Below are 20,404 nucleotides of genomic sequence, written 5' to 3' on the forward strand. Positions count from 1 at the left end.
ATCAATCACATGCAACGGGTCTCGGAGGTAACCCCTCAACATTGACACGTGAAACACATTGTGGATTTGCTCAAATCCCGGTGGCAAAGCAACTCTATAAGCAACTGGACCAAGTTTCTCCGAAATTTGAAACGGCCCGATATAACGGGGCGTCAACTTGCCCTTTTTCCCAAACCTGACTTGGCCTTTCATTGGAGAAACACGGATGAACACATGGTCGCCGACCTCATACTCAAGAGGTCTTCTCCGGACATCTGCATAACTCTTCTGTCGGTCTTGAGCTGTTTTGAGTCTTTGCCGAATAGTTTTGATCTTTTCAGAGGTGTCTTGTACAATTTCAGGCCCGAGCAAAGCTCTGTCCCCGACCTCTGTCCAACAAATAGGTGATCTACACCTTCTACCATACAAAGCCTCGTATGGTGCCATACCGATGCTGGAGTGGGAGCTGTTATTATAAGCAAATTCTGCAAGTGGCAAGTAATCTTCCCAACTCCCCTGAAAATCCAAAGCACACATGCGAAGCATATCTTCCAAAGTCTGTATCGTTCGTTCGGACTGTCCATCTGTCTGTGGGTGGAATGCAGTGCTGAACCTTAGTTCTGTTCCCATAGCTTCCTGCAAACTCTTCCACAATCTAGATACAAATTTCGGATCCCTATCTGACACGATGGACACCGGAACTCCGTGTAACCGGACAATTTCATCAACATAAATAGTAGCCAATCTATAAGCAGTAAATGTAGTTTTGACAGGCAGAAAATGTGCAGATTTAGTCAGTCTATCAACTACAACCCAAACAGAATCCATACCTCGAGAGGTCCGAGGTAGGCCGACAACGAAATCCATAGTCACATGTTCCCACTTCCACTCAGGAATAGGGAGAGGTTGAAGTAGACCGCCTGGTTTCTGATGTTCAACCTTAACTTGCTGACACTGGAGGCACTTGGACACATACTCTGCAATCTCTTTCTTCATTTTAGGCCACCAGTAGGTTTGTTTCAAATCCCGATACATTTTATTATTACCCGGATGCATAGCAAATACAGATCTGTGGGCTTCATCTAAAACCCTCTTCCTTAACTCTGGAATATCTGGGACACATATTCGGTTTCGAAATTCCAACATTCCATTCCCAACACTGAACTCTGCTTTTGGGCTTATTTCAAATTCATCAATTACCCTTCTAAGGAACTCATCTTCTTTCTGTTTCTGCTTGATCTCATCAACAATTGCCGGCTCGGCTGTAATAGCGGCTATCAATCCGCCCTGTTCACATACCACCACTTCAATCTCAGACTTTTCAAAGTCTCGCAAAATCTCCCTTTGTTCAGTAAGCAAACAAGCCATACTCCCTGTTGATTTTCTACTCAAGGCATCAGCCACTGTATTAGCTTTCCCGGGATGGTACTGAATCTCTAGGTCGTAGTCTTTTATCAGTTCTAGCCATCTTCTCTGACGCATATTCAACTCCTTCTGCGTGAAGAAGTATTTCAGGCTCTTATGATCCGTGTAAACTTCACATTTTGCCCCATACAAGTAATGCCGCCAGATTTTCAAAGCGAAAACAACTGCGGCCAATTCTAGGTCATGTGTTGGATAATTCTTCTCATGTGGCCTCAACTGTCGGGAGGCGTAAGCAATAACCTTTCCGTTCTGCATTAATACACAACCCAAACCCTTATAAGATGCGTCACTGAAAATCACAAAATTTTCCGTACCTGAAGGTAGTGTCAAAATTGGTGCAGTGGTCAATCTTGTCTTCAATTCATGAAAGGCTGATTCTCTTTCACTATTCCACTCAAATGGTTGTCCTTTACGTGTCAATTGGGTAAGAGGCACAGCTAATTTCGAAAATTCCTTTACAAACCTTCTGTAGTACCCAGCTAAGCCCATGAAACTGCGAACTTCTGTCACATTAGTTGGTGTAGGCCAACTCACAATTGCTTCTATTTTCTGCGGGTCCACTGAAATTCCTTCCTTGTTGACCACGTGCCCTAAGAAAATAACCTCATCCAACCAAAACTCACATTTCTTTAACTTAGCAAATAGTTTTCTTTCCCGAAGTATCCGTAAAACAATCCTCAAATGATGTTCATGTTCAAGTTTATCTTTAGAGTAAATCAAAATATCATCGATGAAGACTACAACAAACTCATCAAGGTAGGTTTTAAAAATTCTATTCATTAGGTCCATAAACGCTGCCGGAGCATTAGTCACCCCAAATGGCATAACAAGAAATTCAAAATGACCATACCTCGTTCTGAATGCGGTTTTCTCAACATCCTCTGCTTTAACCTTCAGCTGATGATACCCAGATCTCAAATCAATCTTAGAAAACACCCGTGATCCCTGCAACTGATCAAATAAGTCATCAATACGGGGTAAGGGATATTTGTTCTTTATCGTTACCTTGTTCAATTCCCGGTAATCAATGCACAAGCGTAAGGTACCATCCTTTTTCTTTACAAATAACACTGGTGCGCCCCAAGGTGAAGTGCTGGGCCGTATAAACCCTTTATCAAGAAGGTCCTGCAACTGTTCCTTTAATTCTTTCATTTCGGCGGTAGCCATCCTGTAGGGAGTTTTAGAAATAGGCTGGGTGCCTGGCACAGTCTCAATAGTAAACTCTATCTCCCTGTCTACCAATTCCCCTGGTAATTCATTTGGAAACACATCTGGGAACTCTCTAACAATGGGAATATCATTCAATTCAACATTCACAGATTGTTCGGTCAATACATAACACAAATAACCCTGGCACCCCTTCCTGATCAATTTACATGCTTTCATTGCAGATATCAAATATGGTGGAGGCACTACCCCATTTCCCACAAACACAATTTCTTTCTGTTCTGGTGGTCTAAACACAACCCTCTTTGTCACACAATCTATAGTGGCACAATATTTGGTCAACCAATCCATGCCCAAACTTACATCGAAGTGTCTAAAGTTTAAGGGCAACAAATCTACATATAGGGTAGCATCCTCAATATGCATGTCACAAAACCGATATATATAGTCACATAGCACAGATTCCCCCGATGGAGCAGACACACATAACAAATATGGCAACAATTCTAGGGGTCTTTTCAGTCTAGATGCAAATGCATGTGTCACAAATGAGTGCGTAGATCCAGAATCAATTAACACAAAAGCATCCTGATTACATATTGAGATAGTACCTGAGACAACGGCATTGGCGTTCCGTGTGTCACCCGGAACAAGCGCAAAAACTCTCCCCTGTCTCACTGTGTCCCCGGTAATAGCGGATCTCACAGCATTTCCCGGCTTTGGGACCGATGCAGTTGAACTAGCTGCCAGTTTCCCACCGTTCTGATTGCACTCTCGGGCTATGTGCCCTTGTTTCCCACACTTGAAACAGGCTCCTGATGTACGGTAACAGACTCCACGGTGCTTTTTGCCACAAGTGTTGCACATGGGAGCTGTGTCTCGGGAAGAATCGGAAGTAGTTGAGGAGCCCGTGTTTTGCTTTTTCAAAAATTTCTTCTTCGAAAAGAAGCCTTGTCTTTTGTTGCCTTTCCATTCGGTTGTTGGCTTAGCTTGTCTAGCTATGTTAGTCTCTGATATAATGGCCCGGTCAAGCACCCCAATGTAGGTCTCCAATTTCAGGACATTCACTCGCTCTAGGATGTCACTTCGGAGCCCACCTTCAAAATGCCTTGCCTTCTTATAATCAGTGTCAATCACGTGTGGTGCAAACCTGGCCAACTCAGTGAATTTGGCCTCATACTCAGCTACAGTCATGCTGTCTTGTTTGAGTTCCATGAACTCTGCCACTTTCCTGTCCCGGACACACTGCGGGAAGTACTTGTCATAGAAGATTTCCAAAAATTTCACCCAGTCAACATCCCTGTGGTTTTCTCGCATCAACATCCACCATCTTCTCGCTTCGTCTTCTAGCATAAAAGTGGCTAGAAGCACTTTCTGTGTATCCGAGCACGGAAATACCTCAAACAGTTTTTCGATCCCAAGAACCCAAGCTTCCGCTTTCAAAGGATCCAGTCCACCATGAAACTGTGGTGGTTTCATTTTCTTGAATTCCTTGGTGAGAGCAATTATCCGATCATCATTTTGATTATCTGGCACAGGTGGTGCCGGAGGTGGAGGTGGCGGATGTGGTTGCTGCCACTGTTGTTGCCACTCCTATTGCTGTCTCAAGGCTTCTGCCATTTCTTGGATTAGTCTTTCCATTCTGTCCAGTCTGGCAGTAGAGGATTCCTCTAACTCATCACCTCTGGTCCTCACCATCTGATTAAACTTGCATTATATTTCATACAAAAGGTACACAAGTACGCATGCACTAAGGAGCACGTATTTCCAAATAATTTGCAATGCAAGTAGTTCACAACTTACACATATAATTATTCATAACAAAACATTTAAGCATATAACCAATGCTTCCAAACTCGTACTTATCACATGAATGCATCCTAGATCTTATCTAGACGCTTATTGCTCTTTTTGGACAAGTGTGTGAGTTATTAACTCGTGCTCTGATACCACTCTGTCACGACCCGAACCCGCCCCTATGGGTTAAGGACGTAACCGGCCAGTAATCATGAGATTACCTACGGCCTCAAACTGCTGTAAACGTATTTTAACAGAGTTAATGGGGGCCAAACGGAAGCAAAATTAAAAACTTTGTCCATAGAGCTGTGCTTATATGCACATCAAACAAACCATACTCAGATACGTTAATAACTCACATCAAAAGTACAGTTTCACAAAATTCATTACAGACAGGATCGTCCAAAACGAGTCAACCCATAACAGACTATGTACAGACATGCACTAGGTCCTTGCCAACAAGACAAAACATAGGTACATAGTAAAAGGGCAAGGATGGTCTCATGCTCGAGGCACAAGGCTGACTCTCCCAAAACTCCTGTTGTTCCTAGCAGACTTCACTGGGGCTAGGTTTGGACTTCCCTTGGCTCACCTACAAATACATGAATGAGCGTGAGCGATAGCCCAGTGAATAATATCAAATATAACAGTTACATAACAATATGTAGAACGACATGCTCCCAACGGCCTTGGGCCCAATTCATACTTCTGTTTAACAACCAAATATATGTATAACTATACGAAATGCAAGTCAAGTAACTGTAGTTCCAAACATTCTGGCCTTTGGCCCATCCGGGTTTCCATTCATGGCAAAACGGCCTTCGGCCCATTCATTCGTGTCAAAACGGCCTTCGGCCCATTCATTCCTGTCAAAACGGCCTTTGGCCCATTCATTCATGTCAAAACGGCCTTCGGCCCACTCATTCATGTCAAAACGGCCTTCGGCCCACTCTTTCATGTCAAAACGGCCTTTGGCCCACTCTTTCATGTCAAAACGGCCTTCGGCCCACTCTTTCATGTCAAAACGGCCTTCGGCCCACTCTTTCATGTCAAAACGGCCTTTGGCCCACTCTTTCATGTCAAAACGGCCTTTGGCCCACTCATTCATTTATTCTTGTCAGACTTTTGTCCACAAACCCAATTAACAACTCATAATATTTTTAGGGGAATAACAATTGAACATTGACAAGTTTCAAATATTGATATTACTCACAGTGATCGGCTTGTGGATGCGCCCTGGAGCTTGACCCTACACATTTCATGAATACAAAAGGGTCACTAACAGTTCAATCCGTTCTTTAATTCACATATTCCTCTTTAGGCTTTGTTCTTATCTCATTAACTCATTTACAACGCTTAACATATGCCTAAGAGTGCTTACAAGTGAAAGAGAACGGAAAACGAATCACAAAATGCATGAACAAAATTCCAGGAAACAGGGTCCCCGCTCGAGCGTAAACTTCTCCGCTCGAGCGGACCCTTAAGGCCTGCAAAAGTACTGGTTGCACGAAATATGCGCTCGAGCGTGGAATAGAGCGCTCGAGCTGAAGGCCTGTCTACAAAAATCCACGCTCGAGCGTGGAGTGTCCCGCTCGAGCGGACATCCAACTCTGCAAAAATGCTGGGAGCACGATTTTCCCGCTCGAGCGGCCATTACCCCGCTCGAGCGGACCTCAAAAATCTGGGTTTCCCAGATCGTGTTCTTGAGCTCCAATTCGGTTTTCCATCTACATTTCTTGCATTCAATGGCTCAAATTACACACTTACACATGCTAATATGCTACTAATTCAAGATTGCAACATTAGGAAGCTCAATTTCATGATTTATCTACATGCATGTCCCAAAATATCTCAAACCCATCATCAACATGCTCAAATTCAAACATTCAAGACTTATACTCCCATGATTTGTACATGCATGTGGGAGATGCTCATCATTCTCAACTTACATGGTACCAATGGTGATTTCAACATGAGCTTTAACCAAAACTCTACATGAATCATGTGTTTCAAGCTCAAACATGCAAATTCAAAGTAATTTCTTACATGCATGAGTTCTAAGACTTCAAACTCAACAAAAATCAACTCATTACATGCTCTTGATCACAAAAAAACCCTTGAATTTACAAATTACAAGTAAGAGTCCATGAATTCACTTACCTAAGAGCTTCAACACTCAAGCTCTAGCCAAATCTTGAGCTAGATCTTCAAATTCCCAAGTCTTGTGCCCAAATTACACAAATCTCTCCCTTTTTCTCTCCATGGCCGGCCTCTCTCTCACTCTCAATTGTCTAACTCAGATTTTGAGTTTTAAGAGAGCTAAAGGAGAGTGCAATACAAATATACAACAAGCCCCACTAACAAATATTTTAATATAAAATAATGGGGTACCTAATTTATCAATTTAATCAGTTTAAATTGACCAGAATCAAATTTCAATTAAATTTCACCGCAGGCTCTAAAAATTATGCCAACCACAATGGCGTAATCAATTTCGGGTTCCGTGGCCGATAAGGCCCTCAATTAAATTTCCAAAGCAGACTACTCAAACAGATATTCCTACGATGAACAGATAAAATTTCAAACCACATATTTTCACATAGTGGAACACAAAATCATATCAAAATACATAATCACATCATGTTAAGGACCAATTAACATACTACGGAACAGGGGTGTCACATAATGTTTATCTCGAACTCTCAGTTAGATAGGGATAAACTCCCTAAGAGCTTTATCATTATCCAAAATAGATCCATCTTTCGTCCAGGATTCTTATCTCTTATCCGTTTATTTCGGATTCCAGCATCTCCGCAAATAACTTCGGCCTAGCCGAAATCATCTCGGCCAACATGATCAAGTCACGTGCTGTCATTCATAAAATACTTCCCCACATTATGCCACATGACTTTCAATGTGTCACTCTTTGTCTAATGTCGGACATAAATTAACTTTTAGAATAAATTAAGATAAACTTAAAATATGAAATGCCAAATGAGAAGAAAAAAACTAAAGGTTAAAAGTAGAAAATGTGCCAAACATAAAGTGGGAAAATGACTAAATATAAAGGAGGCTAAGTGTAATTTACCGTAAAAAATAAAATACCTAATCAATCCCAAATAATTATATGCTAAACCCTACACATTAAGATTCTAATTAAGAATTGCAAAGATCTAATTGTGTTGAATTACAAAACACTAGTAACAGTAATAAATGTAATTACAATAGTTAATAATAACATCCAAGATTCAGCTGCCACTCATGAAGGGTGCATCGATCTTGTGCAGGGATCAAATAAAGTACAATACCATAGCAAAATCATTAAACCGTTAATAGAAAAGCCTTAAAGCCTGTTATGTTTTTTATGATATCCTAAAACCATAAACATTTTCCAATTTATCTCACTTACATATTTAGTTCTCAAAGGCATAGTTCCAAGAAAAATGTTCCTGATGGAATGCAACTAAGCTACAAGAGCACTGATGTTCATCCTCTCTTTCGGATACTCTGCAGAACAAGTGACTCCAATTTGCAATATTGAAATCAGGCAGTCTCTAATTTTTTCACACCTAGCACAGCTTCTGTTGCGCAAGTTCCAAGTGCTAGTCTCTTCTTCTCCTCCTTGAAAAAGCATTGGATCTGCAACGTTTGCCACTTGATGAGGCAGAGCCAGCCTAACAAACTTATGAAGGTTCAAACTATCTTTGAACATGTCATCGGTGGGTCTCTTCCCGGTGAACATTTCTAACAAGAGAATCCCATAGCTCTACACATCTCCCTTTGTTTACTCCTTACTTCCCATAGCATACTCTACAAGAAACAAACCAGGGAATGAAATGGTCAAGACACTCAAATCCCTTCTAAAAATAAGTTGTTTCATCAGAAATTGTTAGATAAATAGGTATGGTGATAATATTTGAAACAATAGAAAATATCACATCAAGACGTGTTACAAACGTCTCTGTCCTTGAGACGTTATTTGCCCCTACAAATAGTGCAACGGGTAAGGGAAAATCGTCTCTAGGATACAATGCAGCCCAGCCGAAACTGATTATCAATCTGCACTTTGCACTTAGGGAAAATTTTCCCAAAATACCTTTGGTGATGCACAAAATAGAACAGGTTCTGGAATTCTGTTTCTGCAGAAAACAGAACCCAGAAGAAGAAGAGAAAGAGTAGTAGATTGCCTTTAGAAAGCCTTGTAAAAATAGGAAGAGTAACCTGAATATTTTCTACCCATTCTTGGATGCCTAATTATCTATATATAGATCAGAACATCTCCTTTTGAATTTGAATTAAAATTACTGTTAATAACAGTGATAAACTGCTACTAAACAGTTACTCTACAATAGTCATAATGACAATTTTGAAATCTGACCCTTTAATCGCATTTTGTAGCGTTTTAACTATCCAATCAAGATAGGAAAACTTTGTCGTCTCTTCTCTATGTGAAACAAGACTTCATAGAAGGCAATAACAAAAAGAAGCAAAAAACTGAAAAAAACTATAAACCCAAAACAACATTTAATTATTTTGAAAATATTTCAACAGAAAAGACCATCAACGGTTTGAATAAATTAACACCAACCTAAATTCTTATGAAGTAATCAACAATTAATATTTTTTCCTTAAAAATTGAAAAGCAGTAGTACATTGTTATTTGTTTCACCTGATAAAACAGTGACTTCACAAACAAATTTCTCACGATTAATTTATCATACTAATCAAATACCATCTCATGCCAAACTTAGAGGCCAATTTTAATAGAAACCACCAATACACATATTACTCGGAGAACAATTAGGTTTTCAGTTGTTTCAAATCAAAATGAGGACTAGCAAGAAAATGTCAAATGAAAAGTAGGGGAATACTCCTAAGTTAACTCTTCTTTTTCCTCTCATTTGTTTTGGCATTTGGAAATTGTACAGGCAATAGTAATCTTGTTCTTGTTATCTATTTCTCAAATTAATGAAAAAGAAAACATATTAGAAGTATAAAAATGGAGGCAATTTAGCAATTGATAGGACTTAAAGCTTGGTTTGGTTTGGTTATTGAGGAAAGCAATTCTTCAACATCAAATCTTCATCATTCTGTGGCCTACTTAGATTGTGTTCGTAGAAGGCAAAATACAAGGAATTCCATTTTTTTCCCTCTACAGGTGTGGCAATTAAGATATCTGTGTGGGAAGATGGATGTTTTCGCCACTTGAATTCAATATGCAAAATACAAATTCATAATGGAATTCTCCTAAGAATATACAGAAACAAGAGAATGGAAATTTAATTTATGAAAGGTGGGTGAAAGAATGTTTACCCGGAGCAGCATATCCAATAGATCCTCTTACTCCTATTGAGCCTTGATTTGTGGAGAAGCTGTGGGTGGCTTCTGGTAAGAATCTTGCTAACCCAAATTCGCCTGCATGGCCAGTCATGTCATTGTTCAGAAGAACATTGCTTGGCTTCAAATCACAGTGGACTATTGGTGTTGGGCATTGATGGTGAAGATAATCCAATGCACAAGCAACATCAATAGAAATATTTAATCTCTGATGAAGATTTAATTTCTTTGGTTCATTGTCCAACTCATCTTCTCTGTTAACTGGATGCAACCACTCGTCCAGACTTCCATTTTACATGAAATCATAAACCAGGGCCTTAAAATCATTACCTTGATAATCAACACCTAAACAAGCCGTGAGTACCTTAATAAGTTTCCTATGTTTGATGTTCCTCAAGGCCTTACACTCAGCTACGAAACTTTTGGAAGCCCCATGACGTTGGAGGTTGAGTACCTTCACAGCAACAATTGTTGCACCATATTCAAGAATTCCTCTGCACCAACCCAAAACTACCAACACCAATCAAATTTTCTGAAGAGAAGCCACCAGTAGCATTGAGGAGAGTTTGATAAGACACTCTCAAGAGTGATTTTCTTAATGAAACTGAAGAATGATCATTTTTTGTCTTTCTATAGCAACAAATATATAGAATGAACAACAAAAAAGAAAGCCTTAGAATCCCACTACATATAGAAATTGCCAGTTTTGAAGCCAGAGTTAGTCTCCTCTTTTTGGACCGCACGGAGTTGCACACAGACAATTGTAATTCGGGTATACCTCCACAAAGTTTGCGATTTCCCTTGACTGAAATTGCACTTGCATTTGTAAAGATACCTTTCGTTGGTACTGCACCCTCAAAATCATTGTTAGACAAATTCAAAATCTGCAAGAGTTTAAAAGCCTCGAGATATTCTGGAATTCTTCCCAACAAATTGTTGTGAGAGAGATCCAAAATTTGAACACTTCTCAAAGAAGTCAAAGTAGAAGGAATGGTTCCTTGACGCAAGTAACCCTCCATACATAGTGTTTCCAACATTACACAACTACTGAGAATACCAGGAATTTCACCAGATAACATGTTCTCGGAAATATTCAAGTAAATACTGGAAGAGAACCTGTCAAAGAGTTTTGAGATAGGTCCAACTCTCATAATGAGGAGAGACCAATAACTAGTTGGGGTAATGGCACATTAACGTTGTTCTGTGCAAGGCTCAGACGCAACAAATTTATGCAGTTGCTCAGACTTGAAGGGATGCTACCATGAAAATTGTTTTGACTTTAAATCAAGAAAAATAAGCAAATTTAAATTTCCTAGAGAGGATGGGATTAATCCCGAGAGTTTATTTTCATAGAAAGACAACTCATATAGCCTTTGAAGCTACGAAATATCAAATGGTATATTACCAGTAAATTGATTCTCAGACAGCCATAAACGTTCCAAGTTGATGAGATTTCCTATCCCAGATGGAATGCTACCTAATATCTGATTTTGATCAAGATCCATGTTTTGCAGATTAGTTGACGGGTTGCCAATGGTTTCAGACAGCATTCCTCCATAATTGTTATAGCGAAGATCAATTTCCACTAAACTAGAGGCACTGATCAAAAAGTGCAAAAGAAGTTCAAGTCACCGCTATGAACACTCCCAAGATTATTGAATGCTACTACAAACCACTGAAGTTTATGCAGCTTGTCCAAAGCTGGCACTCCCCCAGTAATCTCATTCAATGCTATTGCAAGATTGAAAAGATTTGAATTATTGGATATTGAAACTGGAATGGATCCAGTAAATTGATTAGACTCGATACCAAAAAAGCTCAAGATTTGGAAAAGCATTGCCTATTTCAGAAGGAATACTTCCTTTGATTTGGTTTTCTCCAACATCAAAAATATTAATAGTAGAGATATTGAAGATCGATGTTGGAATGGTCCCTGACAATTTATTTGCACCGAAAGCAATAACCTGAAGATTTGTCAACTTTCCAAAAGTGTCAGGAATACTCCCATGGAAATTATTTATGGTTGCAACAAATTTCTGAAGATATGATAGATTTCCATAAGAAGAAGGGATACCTCCACTAAGTTGATTATGTGAAATATGTATAACCTGAAGTTTTAGCGAAGAGTAGTCAAACTCCACAGGAAGTTGCCCCAACAATTTGTTGTAAGAAACATCAAAGCGGATGAGCTTAGAGCAACCTGATAAATTGGCTGGAATTTCACCACCAATTGAATTGTTGTGGAGATGCAAGATATCTAGTCTTCTTAGGCGGTCAAGTTCTGGGGGAATTACGTGACCAAAGCTATTGTTTTGGAGGTGCAATGCTCTGAGAAAGCATAAGTTTCCAATGTATGGTGAAATGTTACCTGACAATTTCTGGGACCGAGATGTAACGAGACGACCCTCTGGTGGCGGCAGCGGCCGCATGTGATGCCAATCCACTGGCAAAAATGGGTGGAATGGTTCCTGGAAGTGAGAAGATTGAAGGGATCATCAGTTATTTGGGACTTGAATGCAACCAATGCTAGTTGATCTGTTTCATTGCTGCCAGAACCTAGACAGACAAGAAAGAAACAAGAAAACAAATGACCAAGATGCTATTAGACTACCCACTTGGAATGGAGGTTTCATTGGAAGAGTTTGAAGTTTAATCAAATCAATCAAGGATTGCAAAAAACTATATTGACCAACTAGAATGAATTTATTGAAGAGAATTTAAAGGAGATTTTGTATTAAAAACTTTGCAAAATTTCTGTTGTAAAGTAAATTTCTACACTGATGAATGGGTTTTGATCCCTTCAATCATGGAGCGTGCTCTTCAATTCAAGCATTGATTAATTGCTTTTTAGACTTCGAGATTATTTCACCTTCAATATATATAATATGGATCATAGCTGTATGTCAGCAAAGAATGTCTAGGAGGGAGGCTAACTTTCGTAGGTGATAATCTAACAATTAACAACTATTTTTTATTAAGAAAAAAAAAATTATATTTGTAGTTTTAGAAATTGATAAAATATCTTAAACTTTCAGGAAATTATTATTATTATTATTATTATTTTTAGTCATGTGCTTTTGCTTTTCCAAAGCTAGAATTCTGAATTAGTCTCTGCTTCTAGGCCTACCACAAGTCCCATTCTCATCAAAGTAGTTCATTTCATGAGGTTTTGTGTGCAGATTGTTCATATTAAAAACAGAGACTGATATGATATTCATAACTATATGGCTTTATTGTGTCTTTTAAAAAATGTATGACAAATATAATTTTAAAAATTGATAATGTCACAAATGGGACCTTTGTAAGTTTGTACTTTGTGTAACACGTACATTACAGTAGTGTCCTCTTCTCTGTTTATATAAATGTGAGTTATTCAACTGTGTCCTCTTCTCTGTTTATATAAAAGAGGAATATACTACGATTATATACTCGTTACACAAAACAGTATCTCAGATAATGTAGATTAAGGGATTGTTTGGGATAATTTAAATAAGTATATTTTTTTATTTTTTATGAAAAGATGTGCAAAGTAGTAGAAAGGTGATGTGAATCAAATAAGAGTTGATATAACCTGAATAAGATAAAAAGATAAAAAGGTGTGTTAAAATAGATTATGCCAAACAACCCCTAAATAACTTTAATATCAAGAGTGCACATATAATACTCCTATTAAACAAGAAGAAAGGGGAAGAGACAATTGAACAACAGTTCCAGCATCTCAATGAATTGGGATTTTCAATTAGAAAGGCCATCACAAACCATCTAGGAGTACTACAGTGCGTTGGGAAATAGATCCTCTGAACTTGTTCCTCAAACACAATCTCTTTGATTATGTTTCGTAAAATCTGGTCTCTGAAAACAAAAATTTAAAAACTGGTGGGGGAAAAAATAGGCGAACATCTCTTTTGTATGATTACTAGTTTCTATTTTTTTCAAAAAAAAATTGTAGAAAACATGTTTTGAAAACCAATCCAAACAGAGTGATTCAAACTCTTAACTGCAATATACATTTAGGTTAGGGATTTTAAATCATTGATCCTGTTAGTAATGGGCGCCCATGTGGCATGACCATTCGAACATAATTTGGATCTTATCCAAATAGGTTTTGAATTAAATTCAAACCTATTTAGGATAACCACTCAGGATATAGATATTATCAGTTTTAACTGATATGGATAAATAATAATAATATAATATATATCTGATATATGGTTATGGGTAACCTAGAGAGAAACAACGTAGGTTTTGTTTTCTACCCATAAACTGACTCTCTCCCAAAAACAACGATCAAGTCTTCTGCACTGTGATTTGTGTGGGTGATATTCAATCTGTGATATCACTCCACTGTTGGGTTGGTTTATCAATTTTCTGGAAGCACATGATTTATCCACGAGGTTCTATCATCGAAAGGTATGATATGATTATTTTATCCGCTGCATAATTGTTTGTTTTTATTTACATTGGTATCAGAGCCATTGATGAATATTTTCGTGTTTCTATTTTTACATGCGTATATATACATGTATATGCATGAATATTAATGGAGGAGGAAGACGAAGTGCACGGTTTTCTTTTTTGCATTTTAACTCCATTTAGATTGAGAGAGTGATATACCTCAATTTTATGTTGCTTAAATGTTATTTTTTATGCCATAAATGTTTTTATTGTGAAAAATGGAGTCCGTCAGTACAAAAATCGGACCGGAAAACAACCGGGAAGGCGGCGCGTGTGATTCACGCGCTGTATGACGCCGAGCAGCAGCCCCACGCGCCTCCACGCGCCCCCCACGCGCCACACGTGCGATCTGTCACCTCCCTTCCACATGCGCGCGTTAGCCGCGCCGCTTCCAGCCGCGCCACGTGTGCGACACACGCGCGCCATGCGCCGCGCCACGTTGACTCGCGCCGAGTTGCGCTGAGCGACGCCGAGCCGAGCCGAGCCGTTTTCCCGCCTGGCTTGGCTCTAAGGCTCTGTTTGTTTGTTTTTAATTCTGAATTGCGTTAATTGGCCATAATTTATTCGTTATAGCTTTGTTTTAAGCATGGTTGGTACCCTTAGACTCAGAATTAATTTTTATACATTCTGTAAAATTTTGAAAATTTTACGAAAATAAAAAATATTTTTTCTGTGTTAATAATTCATTTTTTATGCTTTAAAATGATTCTGGTATTGCATAATTAATTTTCTGGGGTTGAAATTTTTATTGTGGACTTCTGAAATGTTTTACTATCTACTGGTAATATTGTTTCAGTTTATCCGTTTCTGGATTTTTTATTTCTAATTTTATGTGTGTTTATTAGTTATTTAAATTCCAGAATATTTCAGAAAAATTTCAGAAAATTTCAAAATGATGTACACTTTAATTATGGCATAATCTGAATATTGAATACAACATATTTTTTTTTTGGATTTGTAATATGTTGAAATTAGAAGAGCATGATTATTTATTTATTTATTAGAATTCCATTATTAAATAAATATAGCATGAGTTATTTGTAGATTTGCATTAAAATGCTATTGTATGGAATTTATCATGCTTTGTATATGCCATAGTCAGTGGGAGGTTATTCGGTTGGGAGAAATCTTTGTAGATTAACTCCCGAAAACCAATATTTTGCGCATAAATTAAACTAAATTTTGGATAATTGTCACTTGTGGCGCAAGAGATGATTACGAGCATAGCGGATTTTCGATCTTGCGACTTGTGTAATATTGTCACTATTTAATTTAGATTTTTGCGGCAAAATTATATTATGCTAATCAAATTAATCCCAATGCGAATTTCTCTCTAAATTGATTTAGCTTATGGAAGTTAATTTGGTTGACCTAGACTTAGTAGAGATGTTCAAATGTGAACAAACTAATCCCATTCTTTAGATGAGCAAAAGTCTTGGAGACTTTAGGTCAAACCTTAATTGAGCCAAAGTAAGGAAACATGACTCAAAGTCGCCGTGTTTTTGTTGCCTTGTTTGGCACAATAAAAACTAATGTGTGCGCTATAGTTAGCGGCACGCTACATAGTTTTGGTTGGCGAGTTTTGGAGTTATGAAATTAGTAAGCCCTCAATAGATCTGTATATGATCTTGACTAATGAGCTGCGCGGATTGACTTTGTAATTTGACTTGTAAATAATGTTACATCATTGGATGAAGTAACATTCAAGAGTCACGTCATCCAAGAAATGCGAGCTTAAATAAATTAGTCATTAAGTGTAAGACGAGTAGCCAGTACGAGCAGTGTTTTGCTCTCTACCCAATTATTGGGAGTGGATTGAGCGAAATTTCATGCACTATAATAGTATGCGTTGAAATATCACGTGAAGTTAAAAGATTAGCGCTTAGAAGCTACAAAATCTATTAACACTGAGTGAAAAGATTAGCGCTTAGTGGCTGCAAAATCTATTAGCATTGCCAACTTGTCTAAGTGTGGACACTTACTGTTTCCACACTTGAGTGTGAAACATGGATGAGGTGCTTCTTTGTGTGATTCCTTTACTAGGCTAACGTTTTGAATAACATTTACCACTAAGCGCAAACGTTGCAGCATAGTAATGAAAAGGTTAAGGCTGACAAGGTTGTTATGACTCTAAGAATTTAACGCATCGCTTGTAAGAGCATTGTGTTGAATTAGACTCTTTAGCCTAATTCGCGCTTAAGTTACTTCAGGAGCTATCATAGTTGATAGCTTATTCTCTCCTTCTTGTGGATAGTAGAATTAATTGCAAGTAACTATGAAGCGAGAAATAGAGATGGCAACAGGAGTATCGTCATCTTTCAACTAGATGTATTAAAGTGTATGGAGAATAAAATTGACTTGAAGGTGCAGGGGATTAGCACTTACTAGTTAAATTTGCGACTTAGGCGCAGTTGATATCTCCATGGCATCCTTTTTATGATCTAGTGAATATGACTTAGTCGTGAGTCATTACCTAGTTGGGCCTAAACCTTTAAAACTTGTCTTCGAGAACTCACACATTAAGATGATTGGAATTAGTTTATGACATTGGTCATGAACCAGTGGCTTATTATACTTAATCACATTAATGAGATGATGACACGATGGTTTGAGTAGGCCTTCTCGGGCCCACTCGCTTATGATATCCTGCTCTCATGTGAATGTGTAACTTTGTTCGCAATGGGTGCGCACAAGTAAGTAGGAAAGCCGCAGAAGGTCATTTGTTTTGGCGCATTTAGTCCACTATGATATTTTGTGACTAGATATGTGTGAGGGTATGATAGCTAAGCCTCAATCTCGACACATTTATAGATTACGATACACATCTGAGTCAAGACTATTTGATCTCCCATAAGTCAAAAGTTTTGAGATGATTTTTGACATTGCACATATGAGGTCGAGATCAATTAGATAAGAGTTTTTTGTGCTTTTAGTTTTGACCAAGGTGGCGAGTATCTATTTGAGTTATTTTTCAGAAAAACTCTGTGAAGAGAGATGGATTCTTAGAAAATTGATTATTCTTAGTACTCAACAACACACTGGTGTAGTAGAGATAAGGAATTAAATATTGTTAATGTTAGGTGGATAATGGCGCAAAATGTTTCCCAATTGGGAATTGCACTAGTTTGTTGCCTATATCCCTAACTAAGTGCCCTCCATATCAGATTTTACACTCCATTTTGAGTAATGGGTTAGCAGAGAGCCATCTATGGGCGATCTGTAACCATTAAGCAGCTTATCTTTATTCTACTTCTCATAAGATTGCGAAGTTAAGACCTAGGGTTCTATAGCGCATTATTGTATGCTGTCTTGTAAACACAAAGGGTCGTGTGGCGCATTATTGTATGCGGTCATGCAAACCCTCCGGGTCATGTGCATATAGGTACGCAGCTTTGTGGTAGTGTAACTAAGTCACATAAAGTTTTATTAGTAAAGGTGATGTGAATAGAGTTTTCGGAACTCTATAAGATGGAGAATTCCAAGCATAGCGCTCTATGTAGCCTAGTTGAGAATGGAAAGAAATTTCCAATATCCTAGGGACAGTGGGAGCGATGTGCCTACTAATGGATTACTCCATTAGAGAAGAATACTCTACATTCTTAGTTGCGTGGTAGCAAATGTGAAAATTTTCCACGTCATCACTGGGTGATTGAGAGGGAAACATTCATGATTGCTCCGCAAGATGATAAAGAGCCTAGGATAATGCCTAAGGCTCTAGTCCCCTATTTTTTGAAAGTGGATCAATGTTGCGCAGTTTAAGACAAAGTCTTTGAGGATTAACCATTTTTATAATTTGGTTGACTTTCCATTATGACGCAAAACTGTTATAAAGTTATGCGTAATTTGGATAGTCATTTTTGAGGCATAAGGCTCGCTAGATACCGAATGGTCGCACCATTGAGGAAAGTGTAGACCATGAAAAGACTTCCTCCTGGGGAGTGAGGTTATTTTGACTTAGGCTATGATTGACATAAGTTCGGAACATTGATTTGTGGACATTGTGACCCGTTTTTCCATTAGAGAATTGGATAAGTAGATCCGTAAGGATTTACCTTCTGCTTTTATGGTGAAAAGTTAGGAGCGCAAAAAGGTTGCTGCTTCCAATAAATCTTTTACAGCCTAAAGCAGTTATCCAAACAGTGGTTCTTAGATTTCGTCAAGCCATGATAGGGCAACGATGATCGATGAAGACCACTGAGGCATGATCAATGGTCCAAAAGAAGTTTTTCCTTACTTAGTCATTATAAGCCAGGAATTTATAAGGTTGTCGCCACCTAGGGTGGGCAGTCCTCTATTTTAGATATGATGGACATGGGTGATGTAATTTATATGCTCGGATGTACGATCCTTAGGGATAGTTTTAGGAAAATTCTCGGTTTGTCTTCGATGACTTACATAGAGAATATCCTAGAATGATTCTAGATGCAAAATTGCAAATCCATTGACTTACCTATCGGTAAAAGCCAGAGCCTTAGCTATTGAGTGAATCCTCGAATTGTCTTTGGGAGGACCTATATTCCTTGATTTTCTTTGTAGTGGGAGCCTAAAGTACGCTATGTGGGCGTATTCGGCATGATAAGTGTTATCTTTGGTAAATGGTCAACTGAGTTGTTTAGACATTGACCTTGCTCATTAGACTGTGGATAAAATGCTTTATTAGAAGCATATTAATTTGCTCCTTGTAAAATTCAATGCGCTAGTTGGGCGCATTAAGAATGAACGCAAATTGGTCACCAAAAATATCTTTAGAGAGGTTATTGCGCAAGAGGTAGTGATCTTAAATCATTCCATGTGAGGCGCACATGGTGGATTCCGTTGTATATACTTATCGCAAGAGGTGCTGATAAGGCTTATGTTTGGAATCTATAATTGCGCAAGCTGTGGTCATTTTTTTTTAAATCGATCACTTATTTTGAGATGATGGGATGTTGACACTATTATGGTTTGTGTCATAATGATTAGCAAATGATGATGTCAGCAGGTAAGATTGGCTCACTCACACGAGCAATCGCCCTTGGCGCTTGGGAGCGAGCAAGGATGAGACTGGTGGTTTGTTTTTATTCGGAGCCAAGAGAGGCTTAAATCATCCACTATGTATGTCGCCTTGGTTATAACCAAGATGAGGTCGTGTTAAGGACCAAACATGGATGTTAGTACCCACTTTCCATGTTGTGCCTGTTATGATTAGCCAGATTCGAGATCTCATTTGGCGCCTAGAAGGCGAGCAAATAGAGAATTCGGGTTAGGCGCTAGAAAGCGACTAGACTAATATCTGTACGGTGTATCAAGTATGACGTCACTCTTTATGGAAGAGTTACTCCACCGTAACATGTATTCATACTATATGTGCTTAGCGACCGAGTAATGAGGTGAGAGAATGGATCCCTGCTTCCTCACCGTGTGAGTCTTACGAGTCATTATTGATATGACTTTCATTTATGTACCCTTTTGTGACTTTTGACTATGTCATAAGGTAATGGGTTGATGTTCTGCTACTTTGGTATGTTGCCTGCGGTCATGCATGATTCGGCCTTAAGGGACATCACTGGGAAAGCGGTCAATCCTAAACTAAATGGCATGAGTGCAAAGGGAGGATCATCTAGTATTACACCACTGTTGTATATTCACTGCCGGCAACTCACATCGCTCTGTATGAGAGGCGAATTGAGTGTGAATATATTGCAAGAATTGAGAGGGTCAAACATGCTCTTTTTTGAGGGATTAGAGATGTTTTTTTGGACCGGTGTAATTAGATGGGTCTGGGGTATATGAGACACTATTTTTGTTCTTTTTGGGTTGATGTCTCTATGCTGGCTCATTTTGAGTTTCTAGTATAGAGCTCCCACATGCAGGTGTTCTCAGCAGTCGCACGGTGCAGTGGCTAGTATGAGATTGTTTATTTTTGGGAGATTGAGACAGAGATGTGGCAGTGTCATGCCAACTCATGTGCGAGTGGGAGATGTTAGTAATGGGCGCCCATGTGGCATGACCATTCGAACATAATTTGGATCTTATCCAAATAGGTTTTGAATTAAATTCAAACCTATTTAGGATAACCACTCAGGATATAGATATTATCAGTTTTAACTGATATGGATAAATAATAATAATATAATATATATCTGATATATGGTTATGGGTAACCTAGAGAGAAACAACGTAGGTTTTGTTTTCTACCCATAAACTGACTCTCTCCCAAAAACAACGATCAAGTCTTCTGCACTGTGATTTGTGTGGGTGATAT

The 20,404-nt window shown here is 38.6% G+C and overlaps 1 long non-coding RNA gene across 1 annotated transcript; it reads right to left on the reverse strand.

The window, feature by feature from the left end:
• Positions 1-7,529: 7,529 nt before the first annotated feature.
• On the reverse strand, positions 7,530-13,743 carry LOC145788778 (uncharacterized). Its single transcript, XR_014333914.1, has 2 exons — positions 9,682-13,743; positions 7,530-8,178 (listed from the first exon to the last, which is right to left on the reverse strand). It is a non-coding gene; the product is annotated as an uncharacterized LOC145788778 (long non-coding RNA).
• Between the last annotated feature and the right edge of the window lie 6,661 nt (positions 13,744-20,404).

The sequence above is a fragment of the Camellia sinensis genome, chromosome 1 (genome assembly GCF_055761805.1).
Source record: "Camellia sinensis isolate YWXY chromosome 1, ASM5576180v1, whole genome shotgun sequence".
NCBI lineage: Eukaryota > Viridiplantae > Streptophyta > Magnoliopsida > Ericales > Theaceae > Camellia > Camellia sinensis.